Below are 15,999 nucleotides of genomic sequence, written 5' to 3' on the forward strand. Positions count from 1 at the left end.
TTTTAATTCTCAGTGCCTAGCACAACGCCTAACACACAGTAGGCACTTCAATGTTTGCTGAATTTGACTGCTGAGGATCAACCCCAAAATTTTTCAATGAGACCAGAGTCCAAAAAGCTTAAGAGAGTCCAGTTTGGGGGATTTCCCTGGTGGCAAGGTTAAGACTCCGTGCTCCCAATGCAGGGGGCCCAGGTTCGATCCCTGGTCAGGGAACTAGATCCCACATGCATGCCACAACTAAGTTGTCCACGTGCCATAACTAAGGAGCTGGTGAGCTGTAACTAAGGAGCCTGCCTGTTGCAACTAAGACCCGGCACAACCAAATAAATAAATAAATACTTTTTAAAAAAAAAAGAGGGCTTCGCTGGTGGTGCAGCAGTTGAGAGTCCGCCTGCCGATGCAGGGGACACGGGTTTGTGCCCCGGTCCGGGAAGATCCCACATGCCACAGAGCGGCTGGGCCCGTGAGCCATGGCCGTTGAGCCTGCACGTCCAGAGCCTGTGCTCCGCAACAGGAGAGGCCACAACAGTGAGAGGCCCGCGTACCGCCAAAAAAAAAATAAAAAGAGAGAGAGAGAGTCAAGTTTTGGCTTACCGGTGAAAAGAAAAGACACTACAGAAATTCATGCTTATGCTATTTTTCGTTTTTCATAGTTTTCCCTACTAGCTTCAGGGTTAGTTACCAGAAAATTAATAACTGAGTTTTTTTTTCTTTTCTTCTGAGTCTTTTTTTTTTTTTTTTCCCGCGGTATGCGGGCCTCTCCCGTTGCGGAGCACAGGCTCCGGACACTCAGGCTCAACGGCCATGGCTCACGGGCCCAGCTGCTCCGCGGCATGTGGGATCTTCCCAGACCGGGGCACGAACCCATGTCCCCTGCATCGGCAGGCGGACTCTCAACCACTGTGCCACCAGGGAAGCCCTTCTGAGTCTTTTAAGTCACTCCTTAAATGACCTATGTTTTCCCATGAAACTGTACAATCCAGCACTGTACCAAACCACCATTTTATAACTGAGCTATCAAATCTGATAACTTATTACCCTCCTTGTATTAAATGCATCTTTAATAAAGAAAATTTAGCATTTTTCCTCTCAAGTTGTATTCCTTTTCACTCTGAGTTACAAAGCTCTAACAGGGACACAATCAAGACCCTGATAGGCAGTGAAAACACAGAAATAGATATTAAACACTTCTCTGCTGAGAAAGCATTCACCTCACACCAAGAGTACAGGGACTTCACACTTATCCCCTCTCTGGTCAGCTGTAAAGCTTCAGCCCTTCCCTCGGCCACTTCACTTCTCACACATACTCTCACTTCCCAATTTATTGTATTAGAATCATCTTTTTAGAGTTGTGATATTTTAGGAGTTTAAATCCAAGAATTAGGCTCATGTCTCTTCTGAAAATGTTCCAAGCTTCCTGTCCTGCTCTGCTGCATTATACAATGTTACTCTGCCAAAGCCTTAGCTCATTTCCTCCTCCTGCTTGTCCTGATATGGTGGTACACATCAATAATGCCCTCTCCCTTCCCATTTTCAGACTTTACTGTCTGTCTGGAATGCCCTATCTTTCATGTCCATCTGCGAGGGCCTATCATGCAGGTTCAATGCAGCAGAGGCCTTTACTGACGATATCTGAACCCAGCCCTTCCATCAATTCTCGTAACAAGTTGTACCTTTCTCTAGTAGAGCACCACTTACTACACTCCATCAATTCTTTTTTTTTTTTTCTTTTGGCCATGTGGCATGCAGGATCTTAGTTCCCCAACCAGGGATCATACCATCATCCCCTGCAGTGGAAACATGGAGTCTTCACCACTGGACCCCAGGGAAGTCTCTCCATCAATTCTAAGACACCCTTTTTTCCGTCATATTTCTCTGAAAACAGGATACACCTTACAACTGATGGCATGCCAGTCTCATTAGCAGCATTTCTTCTTTCTCAGTGGTATGCAAAATAACTGTGAGCCTTACAATCATTAGCACCACAGATTTGATAAAATAAGATATTGCAAAAAAAATTTTTTTTAATTTAAAAAAAATTTTTAAAAATAGATATTGCATTCTATGTAATTACTTTGTATACTTCTGTTTCCTTCACTAGACTGTGAACTCCCAGAGGGCAAGGGCTATGTCATAATCATCTTCGACCAGTGGTTTGGGCACAAAGAGAGTGTGTATCCAACAAACACTAGTAATAATTAGCATTCATTTAGCATTTACTAAGTATCAGGTACCATTCTAAACAATTTACATGTATTACCACATTTAACCCTCACAACAACCCTATGAAGTAAGTACAATTATTATCTTTGTTTTATATATGAGGAAACAGGTAAAGACACAAGGGTAAGCTTATTCAAAGACACACAAAGTTGCAGAAGATTTGAACCCATGTTTGCTGATTATGATTCATATTGTTATTATTTTTCCCTTCAGCAAATATTTAATCAGCAATTACTCTATGCCAACAACCGTGCTAAATAAATAAACACTGGTAAGCAAACCCTGGTCCTCAGAAGGCTACTCTGAACCACAGGTCCATTCTTGAATCCTTTACCCTCCAAACATCAGAACCAACTTACAAATTCACTAAGTTAAATCCACTCTCCTCACAACATTGTAAATCAACTATACTTCAGGTTTAATAAATAAATAAATAAATAAATCCACTCTATTTTTCCTTTTTAACATTTTCTCATATAGTATTCCTTTAAAGTTGTTAGCACTCTATCAAGAACCAAAACAGGGCTTCCCTGGTGGCGCAGTGGTTGAGAGTCCGCCTGCCGATGCAGGGGACGCGGGTTCATGCCCCGGTCCAGGAGGATCCCACATGCCGCGGAGCGGCTGGGCCTCTGGGCCATGGCCACTGAGCCTGCGCGTCCGGAGCCTGTGCTCCACAACGGGAGAGGCCACAACAGCGAGAGGCCCGCGTACCGCAAAAAAAAAAAAAAAAAGAACCAAAACAAATGACAAACAGACCAAAAAAAAAAACCCCTTTGTGCTCTATTGTTAAGTGGCTATAAAAATATCACAAAAGTGACTTCAGCTAAGGAATGGGTGGCAAAATCACAAAGGCTCTGAAGAAACAAAGATTCTGTTTGCAAGCAAATATTCTCAGGAAAAAAGAGAGGGAGGTAAAAACACCAAAATTTTGTTTTTATACAGACTGCTTTAAAAAGGTTCCCCCGAGGGGCCTCCCTGGTGCCGCAGTGGTTAAGAATCCGCCTGCCAATGCAGGGGCCACAGGTTCGAGACCTGGTCCGGGAAGATCCCACGTGCCACGGAGCAACTAAGCCCGTGAGCCACAACTACTGAGCCTGCGCTGTAGAGCCTGTGAGCCACAACTACTGAAGCCCGCGCGCCTAGAGCCCGTGCTCCGCAACAAGAGAAGCCACTGCAATGAGAAGCCTGCGCACCGCAACGAAGAGTAGCTCCCACTTGCCCCAACTAGAGAAAGACCGCGAGCAGCAACGAAGACCCAATGCAGCCAAAATACATTAATTAGTTAATTAATTTTTAAAAAAATAAAAAAATAAAAATGATCCCCCGAGGCATGAGATGCTTTTTGCTTTTTTTTTTTAAAGAAAAATGATTCATTTTATTAGAATAAAAATGAACCGGTAAACCTAATTCCTTTTATTTTAGCTCTTGCTATGTCAGGGATTCAGGGGAAGTCCTTACATCCCCTGGCGGGGGATGTAATCCCTTAGGCGGACTGCTCACACAACAAGGCAATCAAGGCACTGGCCATCCCCTTTCTTTCCCTCAGGGGAAGACTCCTCATTCTGTAACAGTAATCTACTACATAAAAGGAACCACAAATAGGAAAGAGAATAGAAGGAGAGGACAGGCAATTCTCATCACAGCTGAACAAACCTCTACCATTTTAACGTAATAAGGATAGCATTTATGGACTTGTTTGAACTGATGGAAGTTTCCAATAGAGGGGAAAATGCATTACCAAAATTAAAAATAAATGTCCAACTATTAAAAATAAGATGGTTAGGTTAGTTCTAACATTTTATACCTCTACTTCATCTTCCATGTGGTGGTGAAAGACAGAATAAATTTGCATCCTGTAAATGACCTATGACAACAGTAACAAATGCTTTCTTTTTTAAACTATCCTCTAAATAAGAATAAAAAACTTACCTCTGTGTTATGGACAGATTTTATTGGGACAGCCAAGGAACTAAAGCAAAAAGTTAAATATAATGTATCACTGTGTATTTCCAGGAAAGAAGTAAAACACATTTTACCAGATGGAGAAGTTAAAGACACCTACGGTGCATTTCCTTATTCCTATAAAATAATTCATTCTCCTTATCTGTGAACCTTCAAGGATCTAATACAGCTACTCCCTACCTTTGGTCAGATGAAAGACAAATCACTCACTAATTTCCAAAAGACCTCACCATTTCAAGCTCCGCATCCTCAGAGCCAGCAGAGCTGAAGCATCGTCTCTTTCTATCCTTTTGAAAGGAGTTTCATCTCTTTCAAAAGCTGTGACTAGAAAGCCATTTTCTCTCTCTCCAAGTACACCGTTTAACTCTGTCCTCTGCTTTGTCCACCCTAAACAGCAAGAACAACAACAAAGCCTCAGGAGCGCTCCTTCAGCCCCTCAGAAACAAACCAGCCACCTTTTGGGCTCCTGCACAGCTGCTTCTGTCTTTCTTTGAGAGGCACTCCACCCTGGAGGTTCCACAGGCAGGGTAACAAAAAGTGGAGATGAAAAGTTGCTATATGCTATCTAACCTCCAAAATAGAGACAGGGCCTTGGGGCAACCAGAGACTCTTGCAACAAAAAACTTTTTTACAATTAAAAAATAACAAATTGTATTCGCACATGCCTCACTGTGCACCCCTCCCAGTTTGTCTCAAACTAGTTTCTTCAACTCATCATAAAGCACGTTAGTACCAACTGTGGTTACAAGGGAACAAACCTAAACGGGCTGTGTTCAGAAAGCATTTAACAGATTGGCCTTCCATTCTCTATTGCCTCCCTCTTGAGTAAGGAGCTACATACCATTTGTAAAAATGCCTGAGAGTATGGTATTTTTCCTACACAAGTCTGATGGTTAATTTGTCACATCACAGAAGAAACTGGTATTTCTGAACATGCACACGATCTGCTGTGCTGATGAAGAAAACACGTCTGTGCTGTGCCTACTGAGGTTTTACAAACAATATGTTTCGCCTTGACAAAGAAATCAGTCGTTCCATTAATAACGGTAAGATCTAAAATCCAGTGATACTGTTGGTGATATAGCAACCTCGGCACAGTACTCACAATTTACAATTTTTATAAACGATCTCAATCACATACATGATGCTTGCAATAGTCCGTTGAAACACATTACATCTTCCAGAGGTTCAGAAAGGTTAAGTGGGACCTGCCCAAGGTTACCTTTCAGCTTTAAACAGCGGTGGACGTGGGTTCGAAACTGCCAGACTCTAAGCCCCTAGCTCTTTTCCTTAGACCCCTCCCAGCTTTAAACGACCCCCACCCTCTACCCAGAGCAGCCTATTACTCCGGGCGACCGGCTCTTCCCTGCCTGGACCAGAGCCGTCTTCTTCAGCCCCAGCAGGGCTTTCATCCTCCACGCACCCCCATCCCCCGAGACGATTCTCTGAAAGAAGCAGAAAGGGAGAGGCGACCGAAAGCTCCCGGGGGAAGGGACGATGACAAACGGGGGAGCGCGGGACACTGCCCCTGCGGCGGGCTCCTTCACTCTGCAGCGCGCACCCCGTTCCCTCCCCAAGCTGTCCAGCCCTGACGCCGGGCCATCTGACCACCCCTGCCCCAAATTCCCGCATCATCATCTCAAACTGTCCCTCCCCCACGCCCCTTCGCCTCCGACAGGCAGAGCCCCCCCACCAAGTCGGAGTATCCCTCCAGCAGGTTACCCCCTTCCCTCCCGTCGCCCACCCCGCTTCCACCACCACTCACTGTCGGTGACTGGGCCCGGCCCTCATGGCTGCTCCGTTGCCGCCCGCCGCCGCCACTGCTGCTCCACGCCCCGGCTCCTCAGTCGCCGCCGCCGCCGCCGCCGCCGCCGCCGTGGGGACTCGCCGGCAGCCGCTCCTGCGCCTGCGCAGCCTGGAGCGCCGGGGCCCTTCCGGGCCGCCCGCGCCTGCGCAGCCCGCACCGGGGGTGTCTGCCTCAGTGCCTGATGCCCTGGACCCCCGGGTCTCGGGTGGACATGGCTGCTGGCTTCGAGGACTTAGTCTTAGAGGCTTTGGCGCCTGCCCCAGGGTCTGAGGCTTCTGGCAGGTAGCGTAGGTTTCTAAACGCGCCCGTAGGGGCCGTAGACTTCATAGCACTTCCAGGATTCTGGATCCCACTTGCACTTAAAGGCCTGAATGCTCTGACGTGACTACTGATAAATTTAGGTTTCTTTCAAGAATACGATCACATCTAGAATGCACTGAGGGGTAATTGTGCAAGAGTCAACTTTGACATCCCTGAATACACTACTGGCCAGTAGGTGCTCAGAAGCTCTGGGGACCTTGTCAAAAAGGTGACTGCACCTAGAATGCACTGTTCAGTCTGTTTATCAAGCTCGTACTGTTTATGGGACGAAAATGCTCTAGGCATCTCATATGTGCCATCGAGGGACTTGCAGGTTAATAGTCCCCTACTTTACAACTCTCGCTGTGGAGCCTGGCTCTTTTGCAAATTGGTAAACAGAAACCAGGCCTTTAGCCCAAGGAGGCCCAGCTGTCACCCCTAGACCCCTACCTAGACTGCTGCCTTATCATAACCCAACAAGAAACTAGGCTCAATTCAGTCCCAGGAATTCAACAATACAAACTTTTTTGTGTCTGGGGGGGTGGGGGTGTGGGCAGCGTCTGGTGGCTTGTGGGATCTTAGTTCCGCAACCAGGGATGGAACCCCGGCTCTAGGTAGTGAAAGCATGGAGTCCTAACCACTGGACCACCAGGGAATTCACCTCAACAATGCAAACTTGAAAGCTGCGGGCGATGCACTGCAGTCAAAGGGAAGAGGAGGTACAGGACGAAACTCTCCTTATCACCGTGACTCTTCCATCCTACCTCCAGCCCAATCTTCTGTCTACAATTCAGAGTCTGGAGGGATAGAGACCAAGATATAATGTAAGTCCAGAGAGACAGAGAGAGACACACACAGAGAGAGAGAAAGAGAAGAAGAAGTTCCATTCTTTTGTGAAGGGTCTTAAGTTCGCTTTACTTCTAGGGAAAGCAAAAGCTACTGTTGGATGCCAGGATCTGGTACGAGTATTTGAACTCCTCATCTAAGATTAATATTTGAACTCCTCATCTAACATTAAGGGTCTTCCTCATTTTGGAAAAAAGCAAAAATAGGCCCTAGAGTAAAGGTTGAAAAGGCTGTAAATGGAATGTCACAGACATGCTGGAGGTAATCGAGCCTGCTCACATTCTTCTGGAAAAGGAGGCAGGAAGATATATACAAATGCATATAATGGAATTCTCAGGTCCCTAAGAAACTAAGGGTTACTCCCTGAAGCACCTAGGAAACTAAGAATTTTTTTTTCTCCTCAGATGCTTGTGACTTTTACATACATAGGCTTTTACATATATACATATGTTGCTGTAGAGAAAGTGTATAAATTGGCATAATCCTGTCCCTAGAAAAGCAAATCTACTCAAAGGTTCAGGCTTCATGTATGAATACCCTCCCAGCTAGGGAGTTCCATCTGGACATACGTAGAGTAAACTACAACAGCTGAGAGGGTGGTAGGCAGTAAACAGGACATCCTGTAGGTGGGGCCCTACAGAGCCTAGCTCCAGGCTTAGAAGGGTTGTCATTACTTGCAAAAGTATTGTCCTTTGGAATGAGAGCACATTTGGCACCACAGGGGAATTGCAGAACCAGAAAGGAGCAAGAATTAATATCAACACGATGTTCTGATGAATGGATGACTAAAAAGAAGGCCATAGCTGCCCCTGAAGCTTCTGGGAACCGTGACTTCCTAACCCCACCACCACACACAGCCCCTGAGAAGGCCTGCTGGAATCTATATGATGATGGCATATTTTCTTATATTTGAACCATAAGGGTCTCCTGAGCCATTTCCCTATTTGAATATCTTACCAAAGGCAAAATTGTGATTTTTTTTTCCTGCCAAGCATTCACTCACTATATCCAATGATACTCATTCAGAGATTCACCCCTACTCCAATTTCAGACCATGTGGATGAGCAAATAGCCTAGACCCCAAGTCAATCAACACGTAACATTCCCTAAGTTACAATGACTGTTTCATGGATGGGCATGTAACCCAGTCAGAGCCAAAAATGCACAAGGAGTTCCTTCTGGGAAGATCTGTTGCTCTTTCCCACAAAAACTGGATGTAAGAAGATACAATATCTGGAACTGCTTCACATGTTGACACCACCAAGGGACCACCAATCCAAAGAAAGATGTAATTTATTCAGTCACTGAACAATGTGCCAGACACTATGTGCCAGACACTGCTCTAGATGCAGGAGACACAGTAGTGACATACATATAAAATATCTATATTATTTGTCCTCTCACAACTTACAGTCTAGTAGAGGACATATAATAATAATAGCAGGGACTTCTCTGGTGGCACAGTGGTTAAGAATCCGCCTGCCAATGCAGGGGACACGGGTTCGAGCCCTGGTCCGGGAAGATCCCACATGCTGTGGAGTAACTAAGCCCATGCGCCACAACTACTGAGCCCGCGTGCCACAACTACTGAAGCCCGTGTACCTAGAGCCCGTGCTCTGCAACAAGAATCCCGCAATGAGGAGCCCACACACTGCAAGGAAGAATAGCCCCTGCTCACCACAACTAGAGAAAGCCCACGTACAGCAGCAAAGACCCAACACAGCCAAAAATAAATAAATAAAATAAATAAATTTTAAAAAAGAAAAGAATCTGCCTGCCAATGCAGGGGACACAGGTTTGAGTCCTGGTCCGGGAAGATCCCACATGCTGCAGAGCAAGTAAGCCTGTGCACAACTACTGAACCTGCACTCTAGAGCCACAACTACTGAGCCCACATGCCACAACTACTGAAGCCTGGGTGCCTAGAGCCCGTGCTCCACAACAAGAGAAGCCACCGCAATGAGAAGCCTGCGCACTGCAGCAAAGAGTAGCCCCCGCTCACCGCAACTAGAGAAAGCCCACGTGCAGCAACGAAGACCCAACACAGCCATAAATAAATAAAAAATAACAGCAGACACATAGCATTTACAATGTGCCAAGCACTGTTCTAAGCACTTTACACATATTAAATTCTTTTAATTGTAACAACCCTCTTTTACAACAACAATCAAAATTCCTGTTTTATAGATGAGGAAACTGAAGTAGAGAGAAGTTACTTGCCCTGGGTCACACAGTAAAATAATGAGGTTGAGAACCATAGCCAGGATGTCTGTCTCAATAATCTGTGTGCTCATTCACTATATTATTAACTGCTTTGTCATAGAAGGATAAAGGATCCTAAGAGAAAATTTAACCAGCCATGGAAGGAACAGGTTATGGAAAGACCTAGAAGTAAGAGAGAATACCAGGCAATTGGGGGACTGAAAAAAATTCAGTTGAGCTGAAAAAGAGGAACAAGAGATGAGACTGGCAAAGTAAGCTGGAGCCACGTTACTTACTTTACACTTTATCGTGAGGGCACTGAAGCAAGGGAGTGACTCGGTTAGATTGGGGCCATCAGGAGGTAGGTAAGACCCTGAAGAGCCCTGCGCAGCCTCTTACAGTATTCCAGACACTGCAACAGAATCATTGCAGGTAGTGATAAATGCTGTGAGGAAAAGGCTCTCTGAGGAAGTGACATTTCAGCTGAGACCTGAATGGGGAGCAGAAGCCAAATCTAGAACATAGGAGGCAGGAGTAGCAGGTGTAAAGGCCCTGAGGCAGAAATTAGCTTGATATATTCAAGAGAAAACTAGTGTGCCTGACACCTTGGGAGTAGAAGTTAGCAGGGCTCAATGCATGCAAGGACTTTGGACTAATCTAGTTGTAATAGGAGGCCACTGGAGGGTTTCAAGCACCATCTCCTTCAAATTCTATCTCCTTAAATCTCTGGAATCCATCTGTTTCTGTCCACCATCTTCACTGCAATATTTTAGTGAGAAAGATAAAGTGACTTCTATTGGAAAAGGACTTGGGGGTCAAAGAAGTTTTTGGTTTTTGGTTTTCAGATGGAAGAGGTGAAGCCTTTAAAAAATAAATGCTGGGCTTCCCTGGTGGCGCAGTGATTGGGCGTCCATCTGCCGATGCTGGGGACGCGGGTTCGTGCCCCGGTCCGGGAGGATCCCACGTGCCGCGGAGCGGTTGGGCCTGTGAGCCATGGCCGCTGAGCCTGCGTGTCCGGAGCCTGTGCTCCGCAACGGGAGAGGCCGCGGCGGTGAGAGGCCCGCGTACCGCAAAAAAAAATAAATAAATAAAACATAAATGCTGATGGGAGGTCACCCTGATACCAAAACCAAACAAAGATGCCACATAAAAAGAAAACTACAGGGCTTCCCTGGTGGCGCAGTGGTTGAGAGTCCGCCTGCCGATGCAGGGGACACGGGTTCGTGCCCCGGTCCGGGAAGATCCCACATGCCACGGAGCGGCTAGGCCCGTAAGCCATGGCCGCTGAGCCTGCGCGTCCGGAGCCTGTGCTCCGCAACGGGAGAGGCCACAACAGTGAGAGGCCCGCGTACGGCGAAAAAAAAAAAAGAAAACTACAGGCCAATATCTCTGATGAACATAGATGCAAAAATCCTCAACAAAATACTAGCAAACAGAATCCAACAGCACATTAAAAGGATCATACAACATGATCAAGTGGGGTTTATCCCAGGAATGCAAGGATTCTTCAATATATGCAAATCAATCAATGTGATACACCATATTAACAAATTGAAGGATGAAAACCATATGATAATCTCAATAGATGCAGAAAAAGCTTTTGACAAAATTCAACACCCACTTATGATAAAAGCTCTCCAGAAAGTAGGCCTAGAGGGAACCTACATCAACATAATAAAGGCCATATATGACAAACCCACAGCCAACATCATTCTCAAAGGTGAAAAGCTGAAACCATTTCCACTAAGATCAGGAACAAGACAAGGCTGCCCACTCTCACCACTATTATTCAACATAGTTTTAGAAGTTTTAGCCACAGCAATCACAGAAGAAAAAGAAATAAAAGGAATCCAGATCAGAAAAGAAGAAGTAAAACTGTCACTGTTTGCAGATGACATGATACTATACATAAAGAATCCTAAAGATGCTACCAGAAAACTACTAGAGCTAATCAATTAACTTGGTAGAGTAGCAGGATACAAAATTAATGCACAGATATCTCTTGCATTCCTATACACTAATGATGAAAAGTATGAAAGAGAAATTAAGGAAACACTCCCATTTACCATTGCAACAAAAAGAATAAAATACTTAGGAATAAACCTACCTAAGGAGACAAAAGACGTGTATGCAGAAAACTATAAGACACTGATGAAAGAAATTAAAGATGATATCAACAGATGGAGAGATATACCTTGTTCTTGGACTGGAAGAATCAATATTGTGAAAATATTACCCAAAGCAATCTACAGATTCAATGAATCCCTATCAAACTACCAGTGGCAATTTTCACAGAACTAGAACAAAAAATTTCACAATTTGTATGGAAACACAAAAGATCCTGAATAGCCAAAACAATCTTGAGAAAGAAAAATGGAGCTGGAGGAGTCAGGTTCCCTGACTTCAGACTATACTACAAAGCTACAGTAATCAAGACAGTATGGTACTGGCACAAAAATAGAAATATAGATCAATGGAACAGGATAGAAAGCCCAGAGATAAACCCACGCACATATGGTCACCTTATCTTTGATAAAGGAGGCAAGAGTATACAATGGAGAAAAGACAGCTTCTTCAATAAGTGGTGCTGGGAAAACTGGACAGCTACATGTAAAAGAATGAAATTAGAACACTTCCTAACAAACATACACACAAAAAAAGTAAACTCAAAATGTATTAAAGACCTAAATGTAAGGCCAGACACTATAAAACTCTTAGAGGAAAACATAAGCAGAACACTCTATGACATAAATCACAGAAAGATCCTTTTTGACCCACCTCCTAGAGAAATGGAAATAAAATAAACAAATGGGACCTAATGAAACTTAAAAGCTTTTGCATAGCAAAGGAAACCATAAAGATGAAAAGACAACCCTCAGAATGGAAGAAAATATTTGCAACTGACAAAGGGTTAATCTCCAAAATATACAAGCAGCTCATGCAGCTCAATATCAAAAAAAAAACAAAAAACAGACAACACAATCTAAAAATGGGCAGAAGACCTAAATAGACATTTCTCCAGAGATATACAGATTGCCAACAAACACATGAAAGGATGCTCAACATCACTAATCATTAGAGAAATGCAAGTCAAACACTACAATGAGGTATCACCTCACACTGGTCAGAAGGGCCATCATCAAAAAAATCTACAAATGATAAATGCTGGAGAGGGTGTGGAGGAAAGGGAACCCTCTGGCACTGTTGGTGGGAATGTAAATTGACACAGCCACTATGGAGAACAGTATGGAGGCTCCTTAAAAAACTAAAAGTAGAACTACCATACGACCCAGCACTCACACTACTGGGCATATACCCTGAGAAAACCATGATTCAAAAAAGAGTTGTGTACGACAACGTTCATTGCAGTTCTATTTACAATAGCCAGGACATGGAAGCAACCTAAGTGTCCATCGACAGATGAATGGATAAAGAAGGTGTGGCAAATATATACAATGGAATATTACTCAGCCATAAAAAGAAACAAAATTGAGTTATTTGTAGTGAGGTGGATGGACCTAGAGTCTGTCATACAGAGCAAAGTCAGTCAGAAAGAGAAAAACAAATACCTTATGCTAACATATATATACGGAATCTTAAAAAAAAAAAAAAAGGTTCTGATGAACCTAGGGGCAGCACAGGAATAAAGACACAGATGTAGAGAATGGACTTGAGGACATGGGGAGGTGGAAGGGTAAGCCGGGACGAAGTGAGAGAGTAGCACTGACATATATACACTACCAAATGTAAAATAGATAGCTAGTGGGAAGCAGCTGCATGGCACAGGGAGATCAGCTCGGTGCTTTGCGACCACTTAGAGGGGTGGGATAAGGAGGGTGGGCGGGAGACGCAAGAGGGAGGGGATATGGGGATACATGTATGTATATAGCTGATTCACTTTGTTATACAGCAGAAACTAACACAACACTGTAAAGCAGTTATACTCCAATAAAGATGTTAAAAAATATATACACTGGAGCTTCCCTAGTGGCGCAGTGGTTGAGAGTCCAGCTGCCGATGCAGGGGATGAGGGTTCGTGCCCCGGTCCGGGAAGATCCCCATGCCACGGAGCGGCTGGGTCCGTGAGCCATGGCCGCTGAGCCTGCGCGTCCGGAGCCTGTGCCTCACAACGGGAGAGGCCACAACAGTGAGAGGCCCGCGTACCGGAAACAAACAAACAAACAAACAAACAAAAAAATATATATATATACTGATGGGAGGCATATAGTACAGAGAGAAATTGTCTATACAGAAAAGAAAGGATAGGGGCTTCCCTGGTGGAGCAGTGGTTAAGAATCTGCCTGCCAATGCAGGGGACATGGGTTCGAGCCCTGGTCCAGGAAGATCCCACATGCCGCAGAGTAACTAAGCCTGTGCGCCACAACTACTGAGCCTATGCTCTATAGTCCATGAGCCACAACTACTGAGCCTGCGTGCCACAACTACTGAAGCCCACGCGCCTAGAGCCCGTGCTCCGCAACAGGAGAAACCACTGCAATGAGAAGCCCACGCACCGCAACGAAGAGCGGCCCTCATTCGCCGCAACTAGAGAAGGCCCGCACGGAGCAACGAAGACCCGAGGCAGCCAAAAAATAAATAAATTAAATAAATAAATTTACTTTAAAAAAAAGAAAAGAAAGGATAATTCATGGAACAAGGTTTCTGAGGGGGTAAAACAGCCTTAAGATAGGAACATTTATTAAGAGCCTACATTGTTCTAAACCCTAGATTCAAATGAACATATGATATTAGATAAATGTTTATTATCATCTGCATTTTACAGAAGAGGAAACTGACACGTGGAGAGTTTAAATAACTTGTCCAAACTCACACAGCTAATAAGTGGCCAGCTGAGATATGAACCCAGGCAGTCTGATTCATTTGATTAATCTCTCCTAACCTCACAAAATACAAAATTCCCCCCACAATATCCCTTGATAGATAGAAAATCTCTGGGAAAGAAGAGAATTAACAAGACACTTTGAATCATTTCCCCTAAGTTTTTGTGTCATCCCTGGGATTCTTTCACTGTTATCTGTTACCACCAGTGTAGTACTTAATATGTGTTCCTTGGGTGATAGTTGCATTTATGCAATTAAGCTCTTCAACTACTGTTTAACCTGACATTTCCCTTCTCCTAAATTGCAGTTGAAATGGTATTTCACCTAACTGTCCATGAAGGAAGATTTGTATTTTTCTGATTGTTGGCTGTCTCATATTTAGTAGCATCTTTTTATTTGGACACCCATATGCCCAAAGGATATCCAGAATATCATGTTCCAAAAAGGTTGTTTCTTCTACTAACAGAGCAGGCAGCCTGAAAGCTGGAACCTGACACCATTTGCAAACCATCAGTGCATCTGGCTGCCCAAGGCTCTGTCAATCCATGTCACTAAGAGCTTCTCTGGACACTCAGCATCCACTCCGACAACAGCAGCCTGGCCAGTTGGTTCTTACCATCCTCCAACAATTCTCCCCTCTCTGTCCTATATCATCCATTTCTTCCTCTCTACTAGGTCACTACCATGAGCAAACAAAAACTTCCCATCTTAAAAAAAAGAAAAAGGAAATCGTCTCTTAACTCCACCCCTCTCTTCCACTCTTGTGTTACCATTCTCTTTTGCTCAGCTCCTCTGGTAAGAGTTGTATATATATTCTGGCCGCCCTCAATTCCTTTCCCCTCATTCTCTCTTAAACCCACTCCATTTAGGCTTTCACCCAGACCATTCTACTGAAACTATTCCTGTCAGGTCACAGGTCACTTACATATCTCTCTCTCTCTCTCATACACACACACACACACACACACACACACACACACACACACACACGCACAGCCCCCAGGATACAAGTCCCGTGCTGGAGATTTCTGTCCGCTTTGTTCATTGTTGTATCCTCAGCACCTCCAAACCCGCGAGATTTATCCCTCAATTCCAAAAGTCTGACTGAGGCTTCAAAGGATGAAGAGAGGGCTTAAGGCCACAGATCGGCCAAGGTATATCAGGTTCCTCAGGCCGCTAAGGCAGTCCGGGAGATCCTAGGTGACTAAGCCGCTTCTTCTCCCTTTGCAGACCCTCTGGTTTTTCTCCAGAAAGGAATGGCCTCAGAGAGGAGATAGTAGCCCAGTCTTACAGGAGGGAAATCCGGGTCTGCTGCTCATCGGGAACACCGACCCTTCCTTACAGGAGGCTCCCATAAAGTAAAGGTACAGACTGCCGGAGGCCGCTGCCGACGCTATGCCAAGCCAGAGGGGCACTGGGAGGGGATCCTGCAAGCCTGAGGCTGGAAAGGACTAAAAAGACCCTCACGGGGAGCAGTACACGGTCCCACGCCCCGGACCATCCCTCCTTCGTTGCGCGAGTTTCTCCCGCTTAGTGAGGTCAGGCGCTAAGAGAACGATTTTGCCGCTTGGCCTCGTGGGAGATGTAGTCTTTCATGAGGCAGGGCTAGAAGGGCCTTCTACAAAACTTTGGCAGGAGAAGAAGAAAACACGATGCGTATGAGAATCCAAAAGATCTTCAAGCTCACACAAACTCTAAATACACCTTTTTCCCCGTTCCTTAGCCTCGGGCAGTCTCCAGAGCGGTTCCAACTCCAGCCCACCTCCAATGTCCCATGTTCCTCCGCTCTGTTCGGGCCGATCTAGCTCTCTCCCGCTC

The 15,999-nt window shown here is 45.0% G+C and overlaps 1 protein-coding gene across 1 annotated transcript in view; it reads right to left on the minus strand.

Annotated features, from left to right (window-relative positions):
* The window catches only part of FAM222B (family with sequence similarity 222 member B), a 65,753-nt gene extending 57,128 nt beyond the window's left edge, over positions 1-8,625 (minus strand). The window contains exon 1 of the mRNA XM_027130445.1: positions 5,951-8,625. The gene's annotated coding sequence lies outside the window, so the exon portion shown is untranslated. The remainder of the gene's footprint in view (positions 1-5,950) is intronic.
* Between the last annotated feature and the right edge of the window lie 7,374 nt (positions 8,626-15,999).

The sequence above is a fragment of the Aethalodelphis obliquidens genome, unplaced genomic scaffold (assembly GCF_003676395.1).
Source record: "Aethalodelphis obliquidens isolate GAN/ISIS:26980383/991018 unplaced genomic scaffold, ASM367639v1 scaffold38, whole genome shotgun sequence".
Lineage (NCBI taxonomy): Eukaryota > Metazoa > Chordata > Mammalia > Artiodactyla > Delphinidae > Aethalodelphis > Aethalodelphis obliquidens.